Here is a 13,157-nt window from a genome sequence, read left to right on the forward strand (position 1 = left end):
GCTGCAACCCTTCACTGGGAAACATCCATACACACTCATTTACACACGACACTACGGCCAATTTGGCCTACCCAACTCACCTATACCGCATGTTTTTGGACTTGTGGGGGAAACCGGAGCACCCGGAGGTAACCCACGCGAACACAGGGAGAACATACAAACTCCACACAGAAACGCCATCTGACCCAGTCGAGGCTCGAACCAGCAACCTTCTTGCTATGAGGTGATTGTGCTACCCACTGCGCCACCATGCTGCCCTCATTTCATTCCAAACCAAAGATTTTACCATTTAATTTCCACAAAACGAAAGTCTATGTTGCTTTTGCTTGACTTTAAATTTAAGGATAAAACGAGTTGAATTATTTCTTAAAATGCATTCAACAGGGGACGACATGGTAACTCGCCACCTTAGAATTAAAAGGTTCTATCTGACATTTTAGTCAAACTTAGGTTATTCATCTATTCTTATTAAGTGACAACTTATTTATATGATGTGATGTTTTAGTATAAGTAATTTACATGTTAAGACTTTTTTTAAAAAAACAAAAAAGTTTTTCTCTACAAAGTCGAACTCTAGCTTGGCTCTATAAGGTTCTCTCTGGGAGCCAATCAGCATTTCGAATGCACACACAAGGACCAATTAGGATCATCTTTCGTTGTTTTTTTGCTGGTTGACAGTGGAAAAAAACAGAAAGAAAAACAAAATCAAAGTCGACCAAATAATGCCGCTCCACACAAAATGGAGATGAAATCTAAAACTGAAGCATTTTGACATTAAGATGAAATGTTAAATTTTACATTGTTGAAAAATGTAATATATTAAATGTGAAGTTTTTATTTGTGTATTTATAGTCGGTCAAACATTTTTCAGTGTTTGTTAAACAACTCATTAGCTCATTGTTTGTTTTCTTTTAAAGTCTTTAAATTTGATAGTAAGCCTTGAAGGGCAAATACTTCATTTAATTCATGGGGCATATAATTCAGTAAATATTACCATATTAATTACATACAATTAACATCTGCACTGGACAAAATATTTAGCACAGACTTGCTTGCTTAATTTATACAAAAAATCACTATAAAACATTACATTAATGTTATAGAAAGCAAAAAAAAAAAAATTTACTTTCTCAAACATCAACATATTGTTACAGCACAAATTTTTATTTCTGTAATTAAATTAAAAAGCACACTGATTGTATTTCTTGATAAGTATTGCATCAATTAATGATCTGCCAGATAGACCCTAATAATTCCAAGCAGAAAATGACTCTTAGAATTAGAAGCTTCAACCTGCATTTACCCGGTTTTCTTTTTACCTCAATTTGCAAATGCAAGTAAATTTTGATCATTTACATTTAGAATACATTTATTGTCTCTGTCATGTTGATGTATGAAAGAGAACTGTTACTGTTACTGTATATGGAATGCAAAAAATTTGAAGCTTAAAATCATTTAGAATGCAGATCGAACCTCATAATTCCAGGGTGATAAACTCTAAGATAACCAAATCGAAAGAATTTGGGGAATCTTTGCATCTTATCTAAGCTGTCCAGTTGATCCACAACCCATCAGAGCGCTTTGCAGAGTTCAAATCAAATAAAGCGGGTGCTGTCCAACCAGCATCAACCCCTGAATCTCATCAGAAAGCACCTGTCACTTGCCGCCACACCACAAGAGCATGCACGGCGGACCTATACTTAGCTGTCATTGTGCCCGGGCCCTGCGAGAGGAAAAATATCAGTTGGTGGAGAACACATCCTCCAGTGTGATATTGACTTAGTTTCCTCTCCCCTCCTGCCTGGCCCAGTGTTTTCCCTGTTAATGTTGAGCAAACTGTTTTGTCTTTGCATTGGCTTTTTAGCGTGGTCCTCAGCCTCCGCAGTGGGCACACACACAGGGGGAAAGAAGGCAAGGCATTAATAGCCTCTACTGTGTGCGGCCAGCCGGCAGTTTAGAAAGGGGGCCCGTGTTTTCTTAGGGCTAGGGTGGCAAAGCAAAGCATTCAGCCCTGTGCGTCGCAGCACAAAAAAAGGGCCGCTTTGTGTTTCTGATGGGGCGGAGGAGGGTCCGAGCGTTCCCAACGGAATACAATGAATGGGCCGTTTTGTCTTTGGTCCGTTTTTCATGCACACTGAATTGTTGTTGTCTTTCTCTCCCTCTCCATTTCTCCCTCTCTCTCTCTCTTTTTCATAATTATTCTTCTCCGTCATTGGGTGTGCACATGACATTTGAGCGTGTTTTAAAGTCTCAACACTCTCATGTGCCTGCAATAAAGTCCCGGCCATAACAATGTCAGCTTTCTGCTGGACAACAGAGCGCTCTCTGTTGTTTTCTGGGCCCAGCTGCTGGAAGGGTAGAGCGAAGACAGTGGCTTAGTCTGCACACAGATGACAGGAAGAAGGAGAAATGCTCCTCTTTCTCTCTCTCTCACTCACACACACTCTCTCTCTCTCTTTATCTTCATGGACTCGCTCACTGGACAATGGCATTTTTAGTTAATGGGTGGTCTGACTCTAGACTCATGGTTTGTGACCCAAAATTTGGTCACAGGTCTGTTCCGATTAGGGGAAAAACAATGCTGAATACTGCTATCCATATACATATGAAATATAAAAGACTAATCTAGTTGAAAGAGAGAAGTAGTTAACTTTCCTTCTTCATGGAAAATCAGAGTCACAGTCAAATTCATCGCTCATTTAGTTTTAAGTGTCTGACATGTCAACATGGACAGGTGACATACCTTCATCCTTGAAATCTATGTGAAATGCCATGCAAGATAAAATATAAACTGTTATGGTAATCATTATTATTGAGAATATAAAAAAAAATATGTTATTGCTGCTTGAATACTATATTATTCCGTTTATGAATTTTATTTAGTACTGGAAAAACAAAATAAAATGAGCAAAATGTTTAAAAACTAAACTAAAATTAAATCTGTACATTAATATAACTATATAATGACATATTTCTCCAGAAAGAGATTCAAATATTAAAAAACTTTTTTTAAATAATTAAATTTTATGATTAGTTGTATTATTATTATCATTAAGAAGAATTTTGTCTCTTTTATTTGTAGAAATACACTTTATCTTTAAGCTTCACATTTCTCTTTTCCTGTATTCTAATTATATCTTAAATATTTATTATTTGCAAGGTTTGATCAAGCATAAAAATAAACATTGGTCTCTAAAAACATCATGCATAATTTAGAAGTCACCAGAAAGTAAATAAAATGATATATAAAATACAGATATATATATTGTACATGAAAGAAAGCGTACAGGCTTGTTTCACGAAGTTGTCGCCTTTATTTTCTGTTCTGCTGTCTCATCTGAAAGAGTATGGAGGGTATTGTGCCGGTGCCGGTTTTCATAAATGTGGGATGTATATGTGGGATAATGATGTTGGCCTCAGACTCATTTGTGGGTTTGTTTATGTCTGTCCTTTTCTCCCCTCATTACCCATGCTGTTTGAGCCAGTCCCCTCGGGTTTAGCCAGTTTACTGCAAACCTTTTTAATTTTATGACCAGACCCTGACAGAAAAAAAAATGTTTTTTTTTTTTTTCTCCCTTTCCTTTTTTTATTTCTTTCTCCCATTTTCATGATGTAAAAGTAATCCCATGTTAACTGTGTCATGCCAGAACAGGTAACCATAAATAAAGCGTACGGTAAGTGAATGAAGTGAGTAGCGAGAGTGAGGTGGACTTTATATCTGTGTGCACTATGCCACGGCACTGCTGAGCTCAGAAGACTACTAAAGCCTTAGGCTCGTCTTTGATATTTTATATGCAATACAACCCTAATTGCTTGAAATATTTACAGACTTAAATTACATTTTAGGTTCTTAGAGGCTCAACAAGAATTTGCCTTAAGAACACATTTCTGTTGAACACACACTGATCACATTTTGCTGGTGTTCTTAGGGGAATAGCCTTTCCCCCCACATCTTTGTACTGAGCTGATTTACTAATTTCAGCATCCCAGCATGATACTCCAGTCTCCCCTTGTGATATTAAGCACACTCATTTGATTTTTCATAAATTAGGATCAGCATATCGTTAATAAAAAAATACAGGTAGTGTATTGCAGAACTAAACACGTGTTAATGGTTGTTCACTCAAAAAGGAAATCTCTCATGCTATTTTAAACCTAAATGAACACAAAATACTGTGAACATTTTACCTTTTCGTCAATCTGTCATCATTTAGGGTGCTTACACGCTAGTTGACTAAATTTGATTGATCTCTTCTCCTCCACTGGATTGTGTTCACACAGATGTTTCTCATTCTTAACCATGGTACATTTGAATTGTCAGAGTGGCAGGTGTTTACTCCATTAAAAGGTTACAACTATGCAAAATCAAACAAGTAAATACACACTTTAATTATTTATATGTCATAACTACTGGCTTACTTATGTGATTTAGTACGTCTGTGCAGGGGCGGATTCAGTGATTTGGGGGCCCTAAGCAATTCCAGCCATGGGGCCCAACAGTCCTAAAATACACCCTTTGTAGTTTTAGTAATTTTTTATTTATATTGCCATTTTTTTGTTGATGAAATCTCTACATTTTAAATGATTTGTTTACTTAAAATAAATTCACAACTACAAAAAAAAAAAAAAAAATGAATTCATTAAAAATAATAAATTGTTTTTAAAACTGAAAGTTAACCTGACTTGACTCCTGCATGATTAGAGGTGTAAGAGAAGTTTGTGTAGAGGTTATAGTTAACTTAAATTTTAATTTGTTAGACCCTCACTGTGCAAAATATGATAGAAAACAATGTTACGTGTATAATTTATGCTTCTAGGTATTTGTTGGGGGCCCGCAAATGTCCTGGGGCCCTAAGCGGCCCTAATACTTTGCTTATTGGTTAAATCCACCCCTACGTCTGTGTTCACATCAAAATTGTGTTTACAATATAAACCCTATCCTAGACCACCTATTTATGCAGACTCAAGTAGTGTTCACCTGAGTTCATAACACAGTATCCACATTATCTAAATGAACTCTAACCTACAACAAACATAGACATGGTCTTCATTCATCCTCATGTCTCTCTTAAACTGTATGAATTACAGAAGATGAACTTCACTATTTTTAGGGACCCAAATTCTTTTAGACTTTTTTGTTTTGTGCGCAGCACAGTGAGAAAATGTATACCTATTTGGAGCAGTATGACGGTGGAAGAATAATGACTTAATTTCAATTCTCAAACTATTCATTTAAAAACATTAGGCCAATTTGAGCATGAAATCCTTAGATTGGAGCTTGTTTTTTGCCGTAAACTCGAGGGTGGACTTAAAGGAAAGCTGAAGTGGAACGCAAAGAGCGGGGGAGGAAGGGCTGTTCTGCTTTTAACAGCCCCGGACTTAATATAGACATATTGAAATGGCTCTTTTCCAAGAGGGCTTGTTTTACTGTGTAAGGAATTAGTGGAACAAGAAGTCATCTATTGGTTATTCCTCCAGACAAGCAGAGTGTGGGCCAGTGTCTGGTTTCTGTGCACCTTGCCCCTTTCGGCACATGCTTTCTCGAGTCCTCAGAATACATTTGTCCTCTGTCAACTCTTTTGTCAGCGGTGGCGTAACATACATACAAATACACATCAATGCACTGTTTGCTAGTTGTCCCAGTATTGGGAACGTTAATCTTTTACCTGTTTAAACACACACACACACACACACACACACACACACACACAACACACAGAACAAAAGAACGAATGAAAGCAAGAAAACATGCTGCTCATCGACCGATAAGCCTTTGAGTCTGTGGGCCAGTGGATTGTCGGAGGTGAGTCGGTCCAGGTCAGAGCCACGGCCACCACACAAAGCCTCTTTATTCCCGGTGCTGTATCTGTGTGGCTGATGAAGGCCTCCTGCAAAACTCGTCACTAACAGAGCAGAGAGAGGAGAACAATGCTTTTAGTCTGTGGCATCAAGGTGGAGACCTGGTCTTAATTCCGGCCCCGCGTTGACAGAAAGAGTGGGGATCAAAGTCCAACTCAGCCCTATCGATCCACACGGCCCGATTGTCATCAGGGGCTGAAGCGCGGCCGAGCAGAATATCTCGCGCTTTGATAACAGCCCAGCGAGCGTGGGTTTATGTGTGTGCGTGGGTGGGATTAGAGCTCAAAGCTGCAGCCGCCGTGTGCTGGAGGAGTGCGGTTAACTGATAAATGACCTGTGACGTGGGAGTAATGTGTACTCGGGGATCTATGGGATTGTTTAAAAAATTGACCTCTTCAGAACAGAATAATGTGCAGACTCCTGAGCGCAGAAGTGGTTTCATTCAGCAAAGAGCTCTCTCTCCACTCTCTCTCTCTGCGCTGGTGAGTTTCCAGAAAGCGCTCACTGAGTGTGTTCACAAAGTAGCGGGTGTGAAGTTCGCGCTGTCGGGGCTCGCCGTGCAGATTGAGCGCGGTTGCCAGGTCCTCCAGAATCACTTCTCCTTAAAATGGATCCCCTAAGGTGGTTTTCTTTCACAGTCATTTTGGCTCTGGCAGCATCAAGCAAGGGAAAGAGCGTGTGACGTATCAGTACTTATAGTAACAGCGAAAGCTGTTTTCACTCCAGCTAAATTTAAAACACCTCCACGCTTTAGAGCTTTTATTTGAGATTTTTTAACGAGAAATGTGCTCCGAATTTGGACCAAAATACATCACGGGTGAGGAAGTTCATACGGCCTCACCTTTTGAAATGGGTTGGCGTGTGCCTAATGCTTAACCTAGGGCCTCCTTCCAGAATCTCAAAGAGAAGTTAGCTACCCCTCCCCATCGCCGTCTTATCTCATCAACACTGAAAGGCATTTTGGACATGTTAAAACAACTCTCCCTCTTTTACTTTTAAAAGCAGAAGGAATCCCAGAGTGATGCTCCTTGAAGATCAATCTCTATTTTCATGTTAAGGAGAGTTGGGGACAGGTATAGGGGGGCATGTCTCCTGAGCCCAACGGGACCCCTTAAAAGACAGCAAGGAGCATGGGTGCTGACAGGGGCCCTGTCGAGCATGGTAATGACTTGTACATCTCCATTTTCCATGCGCGTGTGTGACAGGCTGGGTCAGGATATGGCAGCAAGTACACATTTACCACTTCTGCCAATGCAGAAAGGCATGAACATATTAGTGCACCTGCTGGATTAAAAGCACACAGCAGCCTATTCTAACAGTAATCCATGTACAGTGCGCCTCCTTCAATAGGCTGGGCTGTCTGACCTTAGGATTAGTTGCTGCTGTAAACCATTACTGAAGCTAAGTGCTGATGTCAACATTTCCACTAACAACATTGATTAATCTATAGCTCCCTATTTACTTCAGGGGTTCTCCCCCTTCTCCTTTTATTTCGGTCATTCAACTTACAGCGAGCGCACATTGTGTGTTTAAACATCCCACTGCTGACAACTCGCCATTCAGTGTTGGGAATTAGTGATCAGTAGCATGATTGTAGCTCAGCTGTTTTTAAGATTACAGTAACATTTCCAGCAATGAGCTTTTTCACTAATAGCAGTGCATGAGATCTGCAGTGCACAGTCACCTTTTTCCACAGCATTTCAGAAAATATAGTAGTTTAAAATAGCGATATTTTCATATTTAAAAATGTCTACTCAATAAATTACATCAATGAACCAAAGTAAAAAAATTTTAACAGAATTATTTAATAATGGAAATTAAATAAATTACATGCACATATATGTGTGTGTAATTATTATTTTAAATATTATATTATATTATACACTCACCGGCTACTTCATTAGGTACACCTGTCCAACTGCTCGTTAACGCAAATTTCTAATCAGCCAATCACATGGCAGCAACTCAATGCATTTAGGCATGTAGACATGGTCAAGACGATCTACTGCAGTTCAAACTGAGCATTAGAATGAGGAAGAAAGGTGATTTAAGTTACTTTGAATGTGGCATGGTTGTTGGCTCCAGACAGGCTGGTCTGAGTATTTCAGAAACTGATGATCTACTAGGATTTTCATCTCTAGGATTTACAGAGAATAGTCCAAAGAAGAGAAAATATCAAGTGAGCTGCAGTTTTGTGAGTGGAAATGCCTTGTGGATGCCCGAGGTCAGAGGAGATTAGCCAGACTGGTTCAAGCTGATAGAAAGGCAAAAGTAACTCAAATAACCACTTGTTACAACCGAAGTAAGCAGAAGAGCATCTCTAAATGCACAACACGTCCAACCTTGAGGCAGATGGGCTACAGCAGCAGAAGCCCACACCGGGTGCCACTCCTGTCACCTAAGAACAGGAAACTGAGGCTACAATTTGCACAGGCTCACCAAAAATGGACAATTGAAGATTGGGAAAATATGCCTGGTCACATGAGTCGCAATTTTTGCTGCGACATTGGTAGAATTTGGCATCAACAACATGAAAGCATGGATCCCTCTTGCCTTGTATCAACGGTTCAGGCTGGTAGTGGTGGTGTAGTAGTGTGGGCGATATCTTCTTGGCACACTTTGGGCCCATTAGTACCAATTGAACATCGTGTCAATGCCAAAGCCTACCTGAGTATTGTTGCTGACCATGTTCATCCCTTTTTGACCCCAGTGTACCCATCTTCTGATTAGCAGGATAACTCGCCATGTCATAAAATGCGAATCATCTCAGACTGGTTTCTTGAACATTACAGTGAGTTCACTATACTCAAATGGCAGACACAGTCACCAGATTTCAATCCGATAGAGCACCTTTGGAATGTGGTGGAACGAGACATTCACATCATGGATGTGCAGGTGACAAATCTGAAGCAACTGCGGGATGATCATGTCAATATGGACCAGAATTGCTGAGGAATATCTTCAATACCTTGTTGAATCTATGCTACAAAGTATTAAAGCAGTTCTGAAGGCAAAAGGGGGTCAAACCCAATACTAGTAAAGTGGCCAGTGAGTGTATTATATTATATTATATTATATTATATTATATTATATTATATTATATTATATTATATTATATTATATTATATTATATTATATTATATTATATTAAAAAATATTTAACCTCACAATAGCCATGCACCATGCTTTTTTATAAACTTGTGCATTACTAAACTTAACTCTTACTCATGTGCTTTAAATTATAAGTAGCTTGTTGACAAGATATATTTTCAAAGTAGCTTCCCGACATGGCCTGTGTTTTTAGCGGACGGTAAATGGATGCCTGATCTAAGGGCAGGGGACAGTAGAGCAGACACGGCCAAGTGAAGTGTGTATCCCTGACAGAGAGACAGATTGTGCTGTGCATCACCACAGACTTCATCAGCTGCACCGAACTGATGATATATGTGAGATACTGAAGGTGAAGAGGTCTCTCTCTCTCTCTCTCTCCCTCTCTCTCTCTCTCTCCCTCTCTCTCTGTGTGTCTATGAACCAGTCGGCTGTGTGAAGAGAGAAAGAGTCTGCCAGCAAACACAGCCTGACTGATTGCTACAGATGCTCTTCCTCAAGTACCGCGAGTTACATCCTCGCCCCAGCAGGTCTTCGGGGACAAACAATAGCACCTGTTCCTCATAAGATGGGGCTCGTTCATGTATCTTTAATGAAGCTTTGGGGCAGATGGCGAGAAATGGCATTATCCCATCCTCTGGTTCTAAGGACCCGATAAGACAAAGGGCAGATAGGAGGCAGAGTCTACAATGGGCTGAGTTTATGAGGTTCAGAGCTTCCAGAGGCCTGAGTTTGCCTCCTCACATCTGCTCCACTTCATTCTTTCATGCTCTTGAAGATCTGACTGGCAATACTAATGCTGTGGGCTGCCAGCCGCCTGGCACGCTCATGCAGGGAGGGGCTGAATATCAGGGCAGAGATACAGAAATACTGCGTGTGTTTGTACATACCGCGTGTAATGTATATTACAGTACATGCGGCTGTAGAAATGGATCAACCAGCATAGATCATATATCATTTGCAATACAGTTGATGTGTTTATGTAACTCCTTTATTTACTTTTGAAAGATATATCTTGTTGAATATAAAACTAAAATGTACTTGCTGTCTATCTATTTTGTATTTAAATATTATACTGACAGTTTTATTTTAATATTTGTTTTATGTAAAAAAATATAGGTAATTAGGGTATGAACAATTTCAACCTGAGTATGAATTACTTTAGATTATTCTAATTTTATATTGTATCATAAAATTATAAATAAATCTTGGTTTAAAATTTGAATTTGATAGAAATGTGATATATTAATTGTATGTAAGCATGATGTATGTAAAGATTTATTTGTGAATTAAAATAAATAACACTTAAAAAACATATTATGTAAATAAGTCCAAAATATGTGGGGCAGAATGGAGGATTAAAACAGGGTATCTGTGGGGTCTTAAAATGTCTTAAATTCACTGAATTCGCATGATTTTCCTATGCCAATGTAAATGAGTTAGTGTGTTTGTACATACAGCGTGTAATGCATATTACATGCGGTTGTAGAAATGGATCAACCAGCATCATATCATTTTTCATGTGTTTATGTGACTGCTTTATTTACTTTCAAAAGATACATCTTGAAACAAAATGTTCTTTCCGTATCTATTTTCTCTTTAAATATTATAATGACAGTTTATTTTAATATTTATTTTATGTAAATAAAAATGGGTAATTAGGTTATGAACAATTTTAACCAGGGAATGAATTCATTTATATTATTCTGATTAAATATATTTTATCATAATATTTAGGTAATTATAGGTTCAAAATTAGAAATAGATAGAAATTCTATTGAATTGCCAACATGCATGGATGTAAGCATGCTGTATGTAAAGATTTATTTGTGAATTAAAATAAACAACATTATTAAAATATACTATGTAAATACGTCAAAAACATGTGAAGTATTTGAATGAAGGATTAAAACAGGGTATCAACGGGACCTTAAAAGGTCTTAAAATGTCTTACATTTTCTAAAATAATGGCTTGTAGGTCTTAAATCATTTGAAACAGGCCCTAATTTTCCTATGCCCATGTGAATCATTCCATCTCAATAAAAGTTTGAACACAAGTTAATCTATTAACTCTATTTACAAATGTGGTTTATTAGCTTTCTTACAATAACATTAGTTTTTAATGTTTTTTTTTTTTTTTTTTTTTAACCTGGGCAATTGGAAAAATCCTTAGCATTTAACCTTGTGTAAGTCTGAAATTTCATTCATAATGGTCTTAAAAAGGTCTTAAAAGTCTTAAATTTGACCTGATGAAACCTGTAGAAACCCTATATGTCCAGATGGACAGACAGACAAATAGATAGACAGATAGATAAATAGATCAACACTATCTCATGGCAATTAGTAACATTTTGATTTAGTGGCTAATTCGTATGAATTTGTGCAATCTAATTCGTGCAATTTAGTACGATTTGCTCATCACTCAATGACGATTGGGTTTAGAGGCGGGTTGGGTGCCATGCCTCCTTTTTAAAATCGTACATTTTCGTACGACTGAACTTGTACGAATTCGTACAAATTAGCCACTAAACTGGCACTAAACTTAAATACTTTTTCTCGTGAGATTTGCTGGATAGATAGATAGATGGATGGATGAATGGATAGATGGATAGATAGATGAAAGCTCATAAAAGCATGGCTGAATGTAGGCTTGCTGTGTATATGAAGATTCAGAAGGACAGACGTTTTGAGACTCATAGTTCCTGTGTCTGAATGAGAGACTGACGCATATAATAAGTGAGCTTCAATGCAGAATGCAATTTATCAAAAATCCGCTTGCCTAAGTGCAGGCACTTAATTCCATTCTCTGTCTATTAACAGTCAAAGCAAATTGCCAGTGATCATCTTTAAATCTTTATCTACATTGTCTGCTCCTCTCCACCAGTGTACATTAATTGACAGGCTTGAAAGCTAACCTTCACTATTAGTCCCCACTTTAAGGACGCTTATTTGATTTGCCACTCACAGATGTGGCGTGTGTAAATTAAAGTTTAATGTAAAGGCCTCATTACCGCGAATCACGATCTTTCAAACCGAGGGCAATTTATCTGTTTGTACCTTCCCTTTTCATTCTCTTGCTGTTTGCACCCTTTTGAAGCAGCATTAGGGGGAGTGTGTTTGATTAGCAGAGTTATTGTCAGTCAGTTTATTTGTTTCAATGATGTCTAATTCTAGGTCGTTTTCAGTGGTTTAGATTCGAATGAAATAAGACATTGATGATATAGTTTAGGAACAGATGGGATAAGGCATAGCGGACCAGGTGTTTCTGTCATTATGGATGCAGGACTATGTGAAATGACATGTTAAGGAACAGTTGTGTTTTGGTTCCACTTTAAAAGCAGCTGTTGTATGTAATGCTGCGGCTTTAGACTGATTCGTCTTGCAAGGGTAATGTGAATAAGGCTAATGGCAATTAGCTTTGTGACTGACCTTAGTAGACCTCTGAAGGAGAACAATTTACATGGTCAGACCCAATTTTTTTTTCTTCTGAAAGCTCTTAAGCATGTCTTAGGTAGTATAAAAGTATGTGACGTTGCAGATCTTTACCATGCTATAGCCTTTCATCCTCCCCCTATATTTTGATTACCTTCGCATGCATTCCCACAAACACAAGAGGTCACACTCTCTAATTCATCTTTTTCAGTCATATGTGTACACATTCCTCACTTTGGTGCAGTCCCAACTCTGTAGGTGCATTTTTGAAAGTGCAATGCTTTACAAATGTAAAAACGCTATATATTTTTTCCTATTTATTTTTGCTTAGGAGAACTCACTTAATCCAAATCAATGATGTGGATCTGAACACTTGTTTAGCACCTTGGGAACAAGCCCTACTGAACTCTTACATTAGGCACTCGGAAGGCGAAAGGCAGCATTAAAAAAAATGGAGATCGCGCAAACCTCAGCGAGAAATGCTGAGCGGAAAGTGGTTCCTCAGAGCAGGTTGATTTCATGCCTCAATGCGGCAGTAGTAATTGCGTCCAGACCGGTTTTTATTGCAGGCTGATTTTAAAGAGCGATGAATGAAGAAACATTCTATAATGTGTTTATTTTGGGGGGCTGACCTTTATTAACCCGTTCACCGGTTAGGCTCCCCAGAGGTGGCCGGCTCGCCTGCATTAACTCCGGCCTGGCTTACGGTAGCAGCGCTGCAGCCTTTCAACCACAGGCAGGAAGCAGAGAATGACAGC

At 38.5% G+C, this 13,157-nt stretch overlaps 1 protein-coding gene across 50 annotated transcripts in view; it reads left to right on the top strand.

Annotated features, from left to right (window-relative positions):
- sox6 (SRY-box transcription factor 6) overlaps positions 1–13,157 on the top strand; it is a 200,998-nt gene that overhangs the window by 131,488 nt on the left and 56,353 nt on the right. The window lies entirely within an intron of this gene.

Source organism: Danio rerio, chromosome 7 (assembly GCF_052040795.2).
Source record: "Danio rerio strain M-AB ecotype USA chromosome 7, GRCz13ab, whole genome shotgun sequence".
Classification (NCBI taxonomy): domain Eukaryota; kingdom Metazoa; phylum Chordata; class Actinopteri; order Cypriniformes; family Danionidae; genus Danio; species Danio rerio.